Raw genomic sequence first — 17701 nt, 5'->3', positions numbered from 1 at the left:
GATGGGGTGGGGAGGTGTGGGACTCAATGGGTAGAAACACCATGCAAATGCAAACCAAGAACCCACCACAATACAAGCTCAAACTGATTTGTAAAAGAACTTAAGTTCTTTTAAGGAAGCTAAAATTAACAAATAAGAATAATTCCTGACCATTTATTTTTTGGCTAAGATTTGGGCACAAACACACAGTGAAGCAGAATAGTCTTTAGTACCCAGAAAGGTGCACCTTTTTTTTTTCGAATAATTAGGACATTCCGTATTTAATGAATTCCAACACATAGTACAATGAACAGGAACCTGATGCCCTGATGATCTCATAGTCCAAGCTGCCAAGAAATGCAATGAAGGTGATGTGATTGACGGGAAGTGACGTGTAAGGGCCTGTGTTAGATAAGGAAAAGGAGGAAGGACAATGCCATGTCCATGCAGACATCTGGGCAATTCTTTTTCAGACCAGGGGCCTGGGGAGAGCTGAGGGAAAATTCAACAAGCCTGAAGCATTGCTCCTCACCTCACCTGTGTTTAACAAAGACTGCCCCACTGTGGGATAATGCTCTTGTACACTGCAAACATTTGTCACTCATCTTAGTTTAATAAAATGTTGGTTAGCCAGTACCCAGGCAGTAAGTACAGATGGGGCAACCAAACAAGGAGAATTCTGGGAAGAGGAAAAGCAGAGAGTCAGTCAGCAGCCAAATGCAGAAGAAGCAACATGAGAATCCTTTATTAAGAAAAGGTACCAATCCACATGGCAAATCACAGACAAGAATTATGGGTTAATTTAAGTTGTAAGAGTTAGTTAATAATAAGCCTGAGCTAATATGCCAACCAGTTTGTAATTAATATAAGCCTACATGTGTTTCTTTGAGACTGAACAGCTATGGGACTGTGCAGAACAGAAACTCTGTCTCCACTGTCTTACCAGAGAGCAGCCTGTGCATGGACATCCAGCTCATCTTCTAGCTCTAATTACCAAACCTTATACAATGTATGAGTCCTGGCTTCAACTTCAATGTTTGACTCAAGGGTTCAACTTCATGTACTCACTTGTGCCCACTTTTGATTGGCCAGAGGCCCGACCTGCCCTACTCTTTTGTCCTATCTAGGGTTTGACCTTGACTGTGTCCTTCAACTCAGCAACTGCCTAGGTCATAGAGATTTCTGTTTAGGTTTGCTGTACATTTTGGTTTATTCAGCCTCTGTATCAGAGTAAACAGACCAACGTCAATGCACAGAGATGAAGAAGAAAAAAATACTGATGTCACCACTCAGGATAATGGGGCAATTAGATGAAGCTCTCACACTGGGAGTCCTTGGTGGTGGGTGGCTGGCAGGACATCAGGACATCACCCCTACCTTAGATGTCCCATCTTAACCTGGTGACAGTGACCATGGTACCATGTGTGGCAAAGGGGACGTTTCAGATGTAACGAACTTGAGAGGTGAGATCAACCCAGATTGACTGGGTCATTAAATGTGATCTAAAGGGTCCTTAGACATGGAAAATGGAGAGGGAAGAGCAAGCACGGTAGGGTGGGGGAGAATGTGGTTGTGGGAGGAAGGCCACCTAAGCGTATCTGTGAGAAAGGGGTGGCTTTGAAGGTAGAAGCAGATGACAGTGCCTTCAGTTGAGGCAGAGCCAGTGCAAGAACAGCCTGCTGACATCTTGGTTTCTGCCCAGTGAGTCCTGCATGCGCAGACTGAGTTGACACATGATGCGCTTCTGACCATGGTGTCTATAGTCATGTGTCTGTGAGTTGACACATTATGGGCTTCCGACCATAGTGTCTATGGTCATTTGTTAGACCAGCCATAGAGGAGCAAAACAATGCTCCAGTCCTGAAGGCAAAATCCCCAAGCTGGAGAAACCCATAAGCACATGGGAGCTCGTGACCTGACTTACCACCAAAGCTGCACCGGCCCTGGATTCTCATTAAAGTCGGCTCACCTCGGAGCCTGTGAATCAAAAGTTTCTTAATAATCCCAAATTGATCACAAGTTAACATATAGCTCGGTACGAGGACGGTGGCGTGTGAGTCACTGACAGGCTAATTGTTCTCTGGGATCTTGCTGTCATCCTCCTAACGATTCGACTTATGGTTTAGAGAAACCATGTTGTTAATATAAGTCTGCTCCACCGGCTCTGCCACAGAGACCCTATCTTGTTTCAACTGGCAGGAATTTCTCTGGCCACCCTAGCCGAAATCACCCTATAACACAGTCAGAGTCCATGTGGGCTCAGGGTGTATGGGATAAGATTACAGAGATCATCGCTATCTTTAAAAATAAAATCGCTTGTGCCAGGGGTAGCAACGAAGAGAGCGGTCTATATCCAGGACGATGGTCTACATCACTTCACTGGCTCCCTGTGCCCTCAGGGGTGAGCAGGACCTCAGTGGTCCTACCCTCCCACAGTCCTTTTGGGGCTTGGCTGACTCAGTTCATCCTATTTCCCCGAGGTTCATGTGTGGCAGAGTGCACCTTAAATGCGTTCTTAGCCTCAAATGCCTGTAAAGAGTGAGAATGTCTCTTATGGTGGGCCTGCAGCACTCTCTGGGAAAGCCTGTCTCTTATGGTGGGCCCGCAGCACTCTCTGGGAAAGCCTGTCTCTTATGGTGAGCCCGCAGCACTCTCTGGGAAAGCCTGTCTCTTACGGTGGGCCCGCAGCACTCTCTGGGAAAGCCTGCTGGGCACACACGCTGTGACTCAGCTATAGGATGGTGGTAGGGGCATATATTGATGAACATATAGTTCTGAGTCAGTCATTATACTGGGATAATGCATGATTTTTAAAATGTTACTAATAGTATCGGGGAGCTGACTCGGTAGTTAAGAGTACTTGTTTTCCCCCCAGAGGACCCAGGTTCAGTTCCCATCACACATACCTGCACACACGCATGCGCGTGCACACACACACATGCGCGCGCGCACACACACACACACACACACACACACACACAAAAGGCAAAAACAGAGCCATGTTTGGTTTTCCCATGGTGACAGTGTGTGTGTGCGTGTGTGGGGGTGTGTAGGTGTGTAGGTGTGGGTGGGTGTGTGTAGGTGTGTGTGGGGGGGGAGGGTGTATACCTATTCATCTATGCATGTGAGTGGGTGAGCGCTTGTTTGATATGGCACACAGGAGAATGTCACAGGACAACCTCAGGCATTGGACCTCAACTTTCACCTTGCTTGAGACAGGGTCTCTCCAGGTCACCTGTGTGTACCTCAGACTAGCTGGCCCAGGAGCACCTAGGGAATCTTGTCTCTCCCTCCCTCCTAATCGTAGGAGAATGCAGTTTACAGATGAGCAGGCTCTGGGGTTTTGAACTCTAGTTTTCACACTCATACAGCAAGCCCTTGATCTCCCGAGACACCTCACCAGCATGGGGTGGCAGTCCTTTAGACCCTCTACAACTCTGTGCTCCGAAGGCATTCCCCCGCCTTGTAGATCCACAAGTGTGTGACACACACACCCTGTGAAGCCATGTTGTCCTTAACAGCTGTGAGTGTGGTATGACTGTCTAGCAAACCTGCTGTTAATATGCCAGTCAGAATTATTCTATTTCTCAAGCAGACGCCAAGCCTGACTGACACTCCTCTGCTTACCAAAGCTGTGGAGGAGGGCGCCCTGCCACTGGGGTTAAAGGCTACTCGTGTGTGAAGGGGGAGAGGCATCTGTCCAGCTGTCCGCAGGTGCCACCTCCTCTGTGTTCTCACTGGGAGTCCCTCAGCCACCCTATATGTAATGGGTGAGTCTCTCTCCGCTGTCTGTCCACACCGGCTTCCTGTTTGTTTGCGTCCCAGTTAAACCCTGACTTCTGTTTTGATTTTAGTCCCTTCTTCTAAGAGGAGGAATTTAAATCTCAAACTTTATACCTTGTGTGCACAAAAGACATCGGTTTGTTGGGAAGTCACATCGTGGGCCAAAAAGGTTAAGCATAGTCTCAGGGTGAGGAGAGCATTGCCCCAGAATCACGCACAAACAGTTCATAACTCATCCTAAATTAGGGGGTGCACACAAAGAGGCTGAGAGGGTCCCACGTTAGCATGCTTGGTGCCCTTCAACCCCTAAACACTGGCCTGGAAGAGGGTTTCTGAGAATCAGAGTCCATCCCTGCGCCAGGCAATGCTGATTTCCAAAACACTTACAAACCCATTCTGAAGACAAAATAAATGTTAGACCCAATGAACACCAAAACTATTTAAACTTGAACGCGAGGAGTGGGGAAGGTGGTTCCTCAGGAGGATCACTCTCGTGTGACTGCTCATGGGAAAGCTGGAAGGGTCAGTGTCTTCCACAGGCTTTATGGGATAGAGACATCGTGGGGCCGAGAGACCAGCGGTGCAGCACTGAACGTTTCTGCCTTGATTTCTGCGATCGTCTAAGGAACTCTTAATTCCTTTCAATCAGGATAAAACAGACAAAGGCACTGTTCTGCTTCCCAAATGAGAAGATAAAAGCATCTTGTAGCAGATATGCCCATGAGCATTTAAAGCTTGGTGATAATGTTGGGTGTATGTGTATGTGTGTATGTGTGCATATGTGTGTGCATATATACATATATATGCATATATAGTATTGTCTATATGCATATATGTCTATGTATTTTCCATCATCCATATTTTTAAATTTTTATTGATATAATTTCTTTATTAAAACAGTCACCCAGCCAGGCGATGGTGGCGCACGCCTTTAATCCCAGCACTCGGGAGGCAGAGGCAGGCGGATCTTTGTGAGTTCGAGACCAGCCTGGTCTACAGAGCTAGTTCCAGGACAGGCTCCAAAGCCACAGAGAAACCCTGTCTCGAAAAAACCAAAAAAAACCACCAAAAAAAAAAAACAGTCACTCATTTCAAGCCTTTATATATAATAATAACATCAGCCTGTTACTAACTCTCCTGTAGTTTAAATTAGTGTTTATTGATACCCTCTGGCTTCAGTCCTGAGTAATTAAAATATTGCCTATCTACTACAAATGAGTCCCAATGGTTATTTTAAAATCCTATCTAATGACGAAGGCCAGTGGCTGACGGAATAAGTGGCATAAGCATGAATAAACCATAAGCACTCTCCTGAGGAGAGAAGATAATATGAACTCCCCGAGTACAGCCATAAACCAAGTGCTATGACCATTAACTGACAGGCACACCATGGGCTTAACTGTATTACAAGAGGCAGAAGATCCACTTAAAGTTTTAAATGCAAATATTTAGCTTTTTTAAAATTAAGAAAGAAAATAAACCGCCATTGTCTTCCAGCCTGAATAGTGAACTGGATACGATGAGCCGTGGCCTTCCAGCCACCGTGCGAGCCTGTTTGCTGCCCTAGGCTGCCTTTTCTTCATCTTTACTTCCCTGGGGTTTCATATGCTGCAAGTGTAGGATAATAACAACCCCAGATCACTGGAGGCTGGAATCGTGACATAGCGGATGGAGAAGCCGTGGGCAGAGGGAGGGCTCACCATCAGTTCTCCACAGTGGGAGTTTCAGATAAAGCCTCGGATAGGTGACAAGTCTGAGTGCCTGTAGCAGGGTCAGGCTGTTTGGAGCCCGAGCCACGCAGGGAGAGTTGTTCATGAGTCACTACCATCGGCCTCTCCGACTGCCTTTCTGATCTGGTCACTCATCTCTTAAAACCTCCTGAATAAGCCCTATGACCTCTAGCTTGCAATATCCTGCCTGGGGAGGAATCTATGCCCCATGTCACCAACCCTATGCCCAAAGCTGATGCCAAGAAGATAAGAGAGGGTCCCAAGCTCAGAGCAGAGGCAGAGGAGTGGGGAAGGCTCTATGGCTGTGTCAAAGTTCAGGCTGAGCAGCAAGTCAGAGACTGCGTGTGGGGGCCTGATGAAGGGCAGGTTTGGGGATGACAAAGGACCCTGACGACAGAACTCTGCATTCTGCACCCCCACGCCACACAGCCTGTCTTGGCTACTCCCTGCTGCTACATGGGGCTTCCAAATTTGTAAACTGGGTAAAATGTAGCCCTGTGTGGTTGTACTCAGAGATGCTAGTATTTGTCAAAGCTCCTTTGGGACCCTTTCAGAATGATTGCACCTACTTACTTTCTTATTTTCTTTTGTTTGTTTTTGAAATAGGTTTCCTTCACATGGTCCAGAGTAGCCTGGAACTTTCTATGTAGGTAAGAATGAATTTGTAGCACTCCCAGCTCCACCTGCCAGGATAGCAAGTGTTTACCACCATGTCTGGTTTTTGCCATGCGGGGTACCAACCCTAGGGCTTCCTGATCGCCAGAGAAGCATTCTACCAGCTGAGCCACAGCTGGTCACTTTTGTAACTGTGAATGGCAGTGACTTGGTGTCACTGTGATGTGGATAACTTGACAGTAGTCATTTAAACTCAAATCAAACGGCACGCCTCCGTGACTGAGGTGGAGTACCTCCTCTGGGATCCTGCTATGTGATCGTGATCCCAGACCACTAGGAAGGGCAGAAGCTTGCTCACTAATTTTTACCCCACTCCGTCCCTACTCTGGCCACCACAGAATTGAAACATGATTCCTAGGTGTTCTGTTTCTATACAAGGAGATCTTCTACGTTCTGGACTGATCTTACAATAGCATATTTCTACTATCGACTTGACAAGGTTTCCAGTCACTGTGGAAACAAACTCCTGGTCATGTCTGTGAGGGAATTTCTAGATTTGGTTAGCTGAGGTGGGAGCACCCACCTTAACTGTTGGTGGCATCATTCAGTGTACCAGCATTAAAGCATTAATGCCCCTGATCCCCTCACCCCTCCCCCTGCTTCCCACCTGAACATGCATGGTGCCCTTCCAGCCGGCCGGGCCCTCCTCTTCCTTAAATTTTGTCTGTCAGACATTTTATCACAGAATCAGGAAAAGTAACTAATTGCTTGGGAAGGTAAGAGTAGGTCCCTAATGGCAGTACTGGGGGGTGCAGGGGCACCTGTGTCCTAACCCACAGAGCTTTCCTGGTTAGTAAGAAGCCTCAGGGAAGGACACTCTGAACACTGTCCCTAGAGGCTGTGGGAATTAAAGGTCCCAAACAAAATGATCCCTTGATACTTCCTGGGCCGGCTGGTGGGGGAGGGGGGCTCTGTAGCCTTGCCCTCTTCTACCTAAGGAGCTTTCCTGGATGTAAAGTCAGCAGGCCAAGGGGTGCCCACAACATTGCTGGTGGTACAAATGTCTGAAGTTGTGCCTGTGAAAACGATACTGTTCATCTTCCTCATGATGGGCAGTGCAAGTGCGAGCTGAGGCCTGATTGTGCTCTCTCTCTCCCTCTCTCGTGTGTGTGTGTGTGTGTGTGTGTGTGTGAGTGTGTGTGTGTGTGTGAGTGTGTGTGTGAGTGTATGTGTGAGTGTATGTGCATGTGTGAGTGTGTGTGAGTGTGTGTGTGAGTGTATGTGCATGTGTGAGTGTGTGTGTGTGTGTGTGTGTGTGTGTGTAAACTGCACAGTTTTTTAAGCTGTGAGGAGAGTTCACAGTTTAAAGGCAGGTGAGTGTTAAGGAATAAAAGAGATTTGTTAGTATTTCAAGTCTCGCCATTTTAATTTAGACTTTATTATTCTGTGCAGCATAGAATTTTGGTGCTGCAGCTCCAAGCCTGCCTCTGTGAAACTGCCTGAGGATGAGGGGAAGCAAAAGCTCATACAACCTGTATCTGTTCCAACACTCTAACCAGAGGCAGGGAAGGGCAGGTCAAGAATCATGTACAAAGAAATTAACCTGGCAGATCACACACTGGCAGGAGTGAGCAGCCTCTGGAATCACACATAAATCTGTGTGTCTGTACAGTACAGGCCCCATGTGGAGCAGGAAAGACTAGGGAGCTGTCCGGTGAAGCCAAAGACTTAGACCTAGAAAGACAATTCACAGAGTCCCCATGCTCAGGACTAGGGATGGGATGCAGGAAGGACAGATGGAGGGAGGGAGAGAGGAAGGGAAGGAGGGATAAAGGGACAGATGGATGGGGAGAAAGGAAAAGAAAGGGAGAACAAGAAAGACCAATGATCAGAGGAAAGAAGGGAGGGAGGGAGAGGAAGAAGGAGGGGGAGAGGAAAGAAGAGAGAGAGGGAGAGGAAGAAGGAAGGAGGAGGGGGAGACACTTAGGCTCTATACTCCCAGGCAGCCATACACAGCTCTTCTGCTAACCCAGGAGGGAGATGTGCTGCATCAGGTGTGTGACACATGCCGGTTAGCATGGCGTGTGCAGCCGGGCAGTGAGAGCATGGTGCCTCCGCCGCTGCCTCCTCCTCTCCTGTCTCCTCTACCTCTACTCCTTCCCACAGAGGCCAGTACCTACAAGGGTTCTCTCTACACACTCTCCACCACTCAGAGCTAAAACCCAAGTCCTCACACTGGTAACCAGGGGACATGCAGCTCCCTGCTACCTTGCTCCCTCCTCTTGCTTCCCCCACTCCCAACAAAGCACACTTCTCCCTCACCTGCCCCAGACACCCCCAGGAAGGCCAATCCTGGGTGCTCTAAGTCCCTCACCACCCCCTCTGTCTCTAACATTAGCCCCACAACTTTAAGTGTTCATCACAAGGTGTGGGGTCAGTCAGCGTGGAGAGGCCACTTCCCTGGCCCCTCCTGTGGGGACTGCACACCCTTTCCTTGGTGATTTCCCAGCTGCCAGATCACTGTTTGTTAATGTGTTCACTGCTCCACCCCCATCTGCAATACCAGCTCCGTTGCAGCAAGAGCCCTGCCTGTTCCTCACAGAAGCAGAGTAGACTCGGCTCAAGTGCATCTCACACCGCAGCAGGGAAATCTCTGAGACCAGGAACCAAACAGACCTTTTCTCCTACACAGCTATTTTGCCAGGGCATGGATAGGCTGACTGACACATGCCATCACAGAGCTGCAAGATTAAAACACCTGTGAGACACCCCCAACCCTCTGCGGGAGCAGGCAGAGTTTGGAACACAGACCATGCTAGTGGCTAGTCGGACTATGGAGTGTTGGGAATTTTCTTCATCCGTGTTGGGGATGTGAGGCCTGCCACCCTGGAACCCACTATGGCAGTCTCTTACAGAACCAAGCATATTCTTACCCCATAGCCCAGCAAGTGTGTACCACGGTATCTGCACAATGAAGTTGACGACGCACCCACCCAAAAATCTGTACAAGCTTACAGCAGCTTTTGTCAAACTACAAACTCAGAGCCAGCCAGGACGCCCTTTCTTCCCTGAATGGGTAGACTCACCATGGAACATCTAGAGGATGGAAGATTATTCAGGGATAAGAAGTAAGTTGTCAGACTCCAAAATGACATCAGAGAACTTTAGACACACGCTGCTAACTGGAATGAACCAGTCTGAGGAGGCCAATGCTGTGTGAGGCCAATGGTATGGCCCCATGGACCATGGAGACTGAGGTGGCCAGTGGGAGAGAGGGTAGACCTCAGGGGATCTCCAGCCAGGGCCTCCAGCTATTCTGAATGACCCCTCAGTGCCACAGCCTGGCATCTCGCACTTGACAAAGCAGGAAATGCACAGCACAAAGACGACAGAATTGCCGGGTGCTGAGGATGGAAGAGCTACTGAAGACAGGGGCCAGGCATGGGAAGCGGGTTTCTGAGAACGTCTCCTTTTCTGCGTCTGTAAAGTTAAAACTTGTCTAAAACTATAAGGTCCATGGCCTGCAAGATGGATCAGTGTGTGAAAATGCTTGACAAAAATGCCCAATGACCTGAGTCCAGACACCATGTACAAATGTCAGATGTGGCCAACATCTGTAACCCTAGCATACTTACAGGTGAGCTGGGAGGCAGAAACGGGAGAAGACCTGGATGCTTGCAGGCCAGATAGCCTGGAGTATGCAGCAAGAAACCACAGGGAAGAGCCTGTCTCCACCAGGTAGAGGGCCAGGACCAGTTCCCAAAAGTCGTTTTATCATCACCACCAAAGCATGCCACGGCATGTGTGCATCTGGATTCACAAATACACACATCACATCACACACACATGCACACACACACATGCACACAGTCATAGCTAAAAGATAAAATATGAGGTAAATTCCATAAAAACAGGCACACAGTCTAGGCATAATGGTGCATGCCTTTAATCGTAGCGTGCTCAGGAGGCAGAGGCAGGCTCTTCTGTGAGTTTGAGGCCAGCCTGGACTACACGATGACGTCAAGGGGAGTCAGGGATATGTAAAGAAATCTTGCCACAAAACAAAATGGGGTACCTAGGATTGGGCATACACCATAGAGGGATCAGAATGAATGGCAAACTTCACAATCATTTAGTTACTAAAAACTACATCAGATTAGTAGATCCATTATGCAGAGAAATATGCCCAACCACGCTGGGGGCAGTAATGTTTCTGGGGGATTCTTCTGCCATCAAGCATTGACCCAGTGAGCACATTTTATTGGCAAACATATATTTGAGTGACTTAGAGTCTCACCAATAGATGTCCCATTAAATAAAATGTCCCCAACCTCACCTTCGGTAGGATAGACCCAAGGGGCGCAGGGAGACAGATGGCTAGCCCCACCACCTAGTCACAGAATTAGATATTCATTCTGTAACTCAAGCTCAAATACTTAACATTAACACAATGTATCCTGAAGTGATGTCACAGGCCTGCAATCCCAGCTACCCAGAGGCAAAGGCCAAAGGGCCGCATGAGAGTCCCATGTACCAACCAACCAGGACTAGGAGTAACCTAAGGTCAGTCCGGTAACTTACAAAGCCTTTGTCTCAAAATGAAAACACATGAACAACTGGGGCTGCATCACTGGAGCACAGCAGTGCCTGACAAATACCAGGGCTTGGGTTCAATCCCCAGAACCCCCATAACAATAACTCCGTGTTGAGAAAACAAACCTCTGTGCTGTCTCACACAAGAGATGCTAAAGGCCCCCCGGGCTCACACAGTGGAGAGGAGCGAGCTGGCACCTGTGGAAGCCAGCACAGAAGCTTGTGGTCTGAGAACCGTGGAGTGTTCCTCAGGGCGTGGGTGGAGCAAGCTGTGAGCTCTCGCCTCTCCCCACCCCCATTCTTTCTTTTCTTTTCTACCCTTTGGCTGTAAGACGTGACAGATCTTATGTGAAAAGTCTTAAATCAGCACGAAGATCAAATCCACCGAACAGAGCAAACCAGATCTCTGGACGGAGAATGATACGTAATAAGAGCTCTTAGCAGAAGTTGTTTTACCGAGCAGACAACCTTCTCCTCCAGTGACAAGGCCACAGTGAGCCACCCTCCTGCCTGTGACAGATATCAGGCTGCCAGCAGGCAGGGGACACCCAGCTGGGATCCATATTAGCAGGGCAGGTCTCCACTCTTCTGCTTGGGGAGCGTCTGCACGCTCGTTTGACCCTCTGCCTACTCCTAGGGTTCTGGCCTACTCACCCAGCAGTTCCCTCTTCTAGGAAGAGCAGGGAATGCGGGCAGCCCCTCTGCACAGCCGGCCTTTGCCACCTGCTGCCACTGAGATCAATGGGCTCAATGTTGTTGTTCTCTACTTTTACTCTTGTCTGTGGCTGTCTCTGTGAGGGTGTTTGTCCATCAGCGTGCATCTGAAGGGCAGGAGATGAGACGAGCCTCCCCAACGAGAGGATCATGGAAGGCCAGGTACCCAGAGCAGCACCCATCCCAGCGCCTCGTGTGACAGCTACGGGGATCCTGTCAAACCACTCTCATTTTTATTTTCTTATTGGAAAAGAGTCACAGAAATGAGATTGTGTGTGATGTTTCAAAGCTAGTCGGAAGTAGACTCGAGGTGCATAGTTTGGTACCACCGCCCAGCATCTGGCTCACAATTATACAGTAGTGTTCCAGACTCCCACTTACACACGAACTCACATACACTCATACACACATGCACACACTTGTACACTCAACAGACACACACTCACGTGCACACTCATGGGCTCACATGCATGTTCACACACACATATGTCCATGCTCACACGTACTCTCACTCACTCTAATCACACGTGACTATTTTCCCATTTAACAAGTGTGACTTCACGCTGTACAATAAGCCTGTGGTCGCTGCTGCCAGCTGGATGCCACCCCGCTCCAAAGGGCAGGCCTTGGGAGAAGGGCAACTGATCACCGGAGTCTCAAAAATCATTGGGAGAAACTTTCTTGAAAGAGGAACTTCCAGGGCTGGGGGTGGTAATGAATAAACATGAACTACCTATTGTTTTCACGCTGCGTGCAATCCTATAATAGACGAGAATTAAAATCGTATAGATACTCTCTTCTAAAGGAAAACCTTATGTGACTCGGCTGCTTTTAGAACTCTGTCACAACAGGGCTGTCATTTTCATGTCAAAAGGGAGTTCATTTCTTCTGCGCTATCCCTCTCTTCCCAGCCATTGTTCCCATCACTAAGAACCGAGAGTGACTTTCTGGGGGTGGTTCCCAGAAGACAGAAGCGAGCACCCCTCTGGAAGAGCCTGCTGGCACCCTTGCCTCATCCTTTTGGCTCTCTGTTTTCTCTCTTCATGGGGACTTTCTGCATGGCCTCTCCCGTTCTTTCTGTGCCATGAGCACTTCTTGCCTGTTGGAGATGCTCCCCAGCTGCCCCAGTATCCAACACAGGTGACGCTGGCAGCCAAAGCCCTCAAAGTCCATTACTGAGGGAAGTCAGCGCAGGAGCCTGGAGGCAGGGGCCTGGAGGCAGGGGCCTGGAGGCAGGAACTGGAGCAAGCAGAGGATCACTACTTGTGCTGCATAATTTTATGTCAACTTGACACAAGCTGGAGTCATCTGAGAGGAGGGCACGGCCATTAAGAAAATGGCTTCCATAAACTTAGGTTGTGCGTAAACCTGAGGACATTTTCTTAATTAGTGATTGATGAGGGAGGGCGGAGGGCCCAGCCCATTGTGGGTGGGGCCATCCCTGGACAAACTGTCCTGGATTCTATAAGGAAAAAGGCGGAGGAAGCCATGGGAAGCAAGCCAGTAAGCAGCACCCCTCCATGACCTCTGCATCAGCTCCTGCCTCCAGGTCCCTGCCTTTCTTGAGTTCCTGTTCTGGCTTTCTTCACTGATGAACAGATGTGGAAGTGTAAGCTAATAAACCCTTTCCTCCTCAACTTGCTTTTTGGTCATGGTGTTTCATCTCAGCAATAGCAGCTGTAACTAAGACACAGCTTACGGGTGTGATCCTTACGACTTTGCTCAGCTTGCTTTCCTGCACCAGCCAGGCCCACCTGCCTGAGGTACCACTCAAGGTGAGCTGGGCCCTCCCACCTCAGCCTCACTGGCTTGCCTGCAGGCCAATCTGATGGAGGCCTTTCCTCACCCAAGGTTCCTGATCCTGGGTAGCTTCAACTTGTGTCAAGACCGAAACCCAAGGAGCTCAGACAGCATCCTTTTCTCATCTGTCATTTCTTGGGGGATCTGAAGACGCATGCTCCTTAATCTACCGTTTATTCCGTGTAAATTAATGCATGTGTTTAGTCATAAAGAGCTCGCCCTGATTTCCACAACAAACACCACCCCCAAACCACCCCAGAAAAGGTGGCCAAAAGCTTTCCCTTTAATTCCTCATTTTGCAAGCCAGGACCTGGCATGGCATTCTCCTCCCATGACAGCGGTAATCCTACGTCTTCTCTGTGTTGTTTAGCCTCAAGATTATTTACTCCAGATTTCACAATCATCTGTAATAATCACTCACTTTGATGGCAAGCAGATTTTAATATGACTCAGTTTAAGATTATTATATCCTGAACATTTAGCAAATGTTTATAGCCAGTTTTAAAATGAAAGTAAGCCATCTTGAAATCAAACAAACAAACAAAACAAAACAAACCCACAGGACATTTGCCCCCCATGTGCATCTTATTCCTATTAACAGTGAGCAGAATTATGTGTGTGAAGGACCACGGGTGTGCTTGTTCTGTGTGTGTGTGTGTGTGTGTGTGTGTGTGTGTGTGTGTGTGTATGTGTGTGTGTGTGTGTGTGTGTGTGTGTGTGTGTGTGTGTGTGTGTGTGTGTGTGTATGCATATACGTTTAGGGTTGATGCTGAATGTGTGTATATGTGTATGCATATGTCTGTCTCTGTGTATGTCTCTCTATGTATGTCTTTTTGTGCATATGTGTGTAAGTTTAGGGGTGATGGTGTGTGTGTGTGTGTGTGTGTGTCTGCATGTGTGTGTGCTATTTCCTCTTCACTGTCTGATAGAACAGTTAATTATTGAGAACATTGCAGACAAGGTGGGATGATGCAGTTGATAAACTCAGGTCACATTCCACCACTGGGCAAAGCTTGAATTAAGAGCTGATGCAGCTGGTCATCTTGTCCCTTTCCATCTTGTAAGAATGCTTACTGGACTTGTGCAGGGAGCCACACATCAGGTTCCCCTCCAGGGCATGGAGAAGAGGAGAGAGGGTGTGACATTTTTCACAAAGCTGTTCAGATGGAAGAGCAACAGGGAACAAAGGAAGCTTCCAGTTACGTTTGCCTCCTTGGGTTCATGAGAAATAAATGGAAAGGAAGTCTGAAATTCCATCTTCGCGAGTACAAGCTGGAACAGAGGCACTGGAGGAAGTGTGCAAACCCGGAGGTCCGTGTAGCAGGCCTTCATGGACCTCCAGTCCCTGAATCATGACACGGAGACTTATTATTAACCATGAATGCTCGGCCTTACCTTAGCCTTGTTTCTAACTAGTGTTTTGAAGAACTTGAATTAGTCCATTTCTGTTCATCTGCGTTCTGCCCCAAGGTTTGTTTACCTCACCTACGAACTGTTCATCCTGCTTTCCTGCTTCCTCTGTGTCTGTCCATATGGCCCCTAGCTGGCTCCCCTTTTCTCTCTACCAATCAGCTCTGCCTATCCCTCTTCTGCCCTGCCACTGACTGTTCATCTTTTTATTAGACCAGTCAGGTACCCTAGGCAGACAAGGTGAAACAGCAACTCATCTCTGCATAGTTAAACAAATACAACATAAATAAATGCAGCACATCTTTACGTAGCTAAGCAACTATCCTGTAGCACAAATGAATGCAGCAATCTTTACATAGAGAAGCAAATATTATATTCCATAACGCAGGCCCTCAGAAGATTTCTTGGGGATCCTGACGTCAGTCCTGTAAGCTCCATGTGTGCTGGAACATGGCTAATGTGGTCGCTCCCAGACTCACACGAAGACAGAATCCAGACATGATGCTCCTAAGCCTGCAACTGCTGAACAAAAACGTTCAAAGAGCACTTCATCTTTACTGGGTACAGGAAGAGTGTGGCTGGAAGCAAAGACGTACAGTTTCCATAAACATCAAACTGCCTCATTTAGCTCCAAAAAAGGAAACTTTCACAGGAAACACAGTGATGATTCTAACCCTCGGAGTTCAGTTTAAAGCAACCACATAGTAAGAGGTGTCTAATCTGCGTGAGGATGTAAGGACCCAGACAACAACTAAAGATAGTGGGGTGCAGTAGGGCCCACCTTTAGTCCCTGCTCCCAGGAGATGGAGTCAGGCAAATCTCTGTGTGTTGGATGCCAGCCTGGTCTACAAAGGCAGGTCTAGGCTAGCCAGGGCCACACAATAAGACCCTGTTTCAAAAATAAATAAATAAATGAATAAATCAATAAATAGGTAGAAACTAAAGACAACAGACTCATCAGAAACGCCAGCCATTCTGATTAAAATTTTGGTCAAACAGTATTAAAATTACCCACTCACGGAAGTGCCCTGGACATCTGAGCACAGCTCCTGTGCTGTTCAGAGCAAGGTCAGGGGAAGAAAATGACAAGACTAAGAACAGAGCCCAGCAAAGCCAGGAGGCTGTGACCCTGACTGTCCTCTCTGCCTCCCTGGAGTGCCATGGCCTCCCACTTCTGGTTTAAAGTCTCCAGACGAACTCACTCTTTGTGTGAGGTTTCTAAGCCGACTAAAAAACAGAAATCAGAGACAATCTTCTCTCTAAACTTTTCAGGTGGGTTCATCAGGTTTCGTTCTGCCGCTCGTTGGAAGAACACGTCCCTTCCTCGCCTACAAAGCAAATGCCACTGATGTTTTCACTATGGCAGACTTCCTCCGAGCGCCAGGGGAACGAACGCAAGCCCTTTCTGCTTTAGTTGGCCCACGACACGGGATTTCCTGTGCTCTAATCTCCAGGCATGATTCCTTCAACTGCTAAGTTGTGCCCATCCCTCAGTAAGGCTGTGCCGCACAGCTGTAAGCACCGTGTCACAGACTGTCCCCGTTTCCGTTCTCTTTGCTAAGTACTGTGTGCTCAGTCTTCAGCCACCTGGAGAAGTTGACGGTGATTTTAGTTTTAGACTGAGACAGTGAAACCAACAAATCCAGCATTTCTGAACCCTGCTTTCTCTGCTCCTGAGTCTGCGGCACAGCCTAACTCTATTCTCACCCCAGGGAGGATGAACCGACAGATGCCACACAGAAGAAAACATACTGAAAGCGGGCCTGAGTAGCTGCTTTGTTGGGCGCCTGTTTTCTTGTGGCGAGCAAGGCCATGTGTGACTAGCTGAGCCAGGAGAGACCGCCCATCCCCCTCCCCAAGAGCTATCTCTCAGGCCATTCCTGCTTTCATTCTTGTGAACACACGTTAAAGATAAATCTTACCCCGGAATGTTAAATTTCCCCCATGAGGATATTTCAGCCCCGGCTTGCATAACTGCAAGACCTCTGGCACCTCCTTGCTCGGCAAACGTGCTCAGAATAAGGAGGAAGAGCTTCATAACACTAAGCCAAGGACCGTTTTCAAAGCAAGTGCACTTGTGAAATCCCAAGCTTGGAGGTGTCACTCCATGAAACCCCAGACAGATGTTAGATAACGGGGATTCAGATTTCCTTTTTGGTGTTGGTCAGGGTCTTAAAGGTGCATGAGCCATGCTCCATCTTCTTATAATGGGCTCCTCTATGATATGTCACCCTGGGGACCATCATCTTGCTCCTACCTTGGCTGTAAACCATATACATGTGGGAAAACCAGGAGGCTCTACGTAGTCAAGAGAGGTGTATGTAGTCAGGCTCGTGGCTGGACGAAAGACGATGGCAAGCTGGGACAGATGGCGGTGATGTACAGGTACAAGTGCCCCTGTGGCCTCAAAGAAGCGTGCATAGGAAAGGTCATCGGGCACGGTAGGGGACACTGAGCTTCTTCCCAAGCCTGCTGATGATTGTGACAGGCCCTCTGCATGATGAGGCACGGAAACCTGAAACCCTCACCACTGATAATCACCACTGGTTGAGATGTGGAGGTCCCCAAAGTCAAGGAAGCAACTAGTTCATGGTGAGATGCTAGTGAAGGCACAGCCTGGGGCCTGTGTGATGTCTCCCAGCACTTCCTGGAAGCTTGTGCTGCCATTTCCAATCCATTTACAAAGAACTGTCCAGCCTGAGAAGACACCAGGGAAACCTCAGGCTCTCATGGCTCCCAGAACCTGAGCCAGAAGCTGGAGCAGCATCTCCATGCCCGGGCCCTGCCATGGTTAGCGGTTCTGGCCGTAAGGCTTTTGTTTCAGCACGCACCTCTCCAGCCTAGATCTCACAGGTGAAGACCTGGGTGCTTCTTGGATTTTTCTGTGACATTCTCCATATTATTGTTGCTGTATTACTGAATTTTAGCAAGTACACAGAGAGAAAAATGTGCATATTTGTGAGAATCTATGTGACCGTGTTTTGGTATCTCTATGTATTCTGCAATGGGTTAGGTTAGCTCCTCGAGTGTGTAGACTTTCCTTACAGAAGAAATGGACAGTGAAGGAGGCCAGCATG

General features: G+C 48.3%; 1 protein-coding gene across 3 annotated transcripts in view; it reads right to left on the bottom strand.

The window, feature by feature from the left end:
* Pde10a (phosphodiesterase 10A) overlaps positions 1-17701 on the bottom strand; it is a 444083-nt gene that overhangs the window by 293585 nt on the left and 132797 nt on the right. The window lies entirely within an intron of this gene.

Source organism: Microtus ochrogaster, linkage group LG9 (genome assembly GCF_000317375.1).
Source record: "Microtus ochrogaster isolate Prairie Vole_2 linkage group LG9, MicOch1.0, whole genome shotgun sequence".
NCBI classification, from domain to species: Eukaryota; Metazoa; Chordata; class Mammalia; order Rodentia; family Cricetidae; genus Microtus; species Microtus ochrogaster.
Note: the sequence above shows the minus strand (reverse complement) of the source record. Positions and strands in the feature narration are given on the sequence as shown.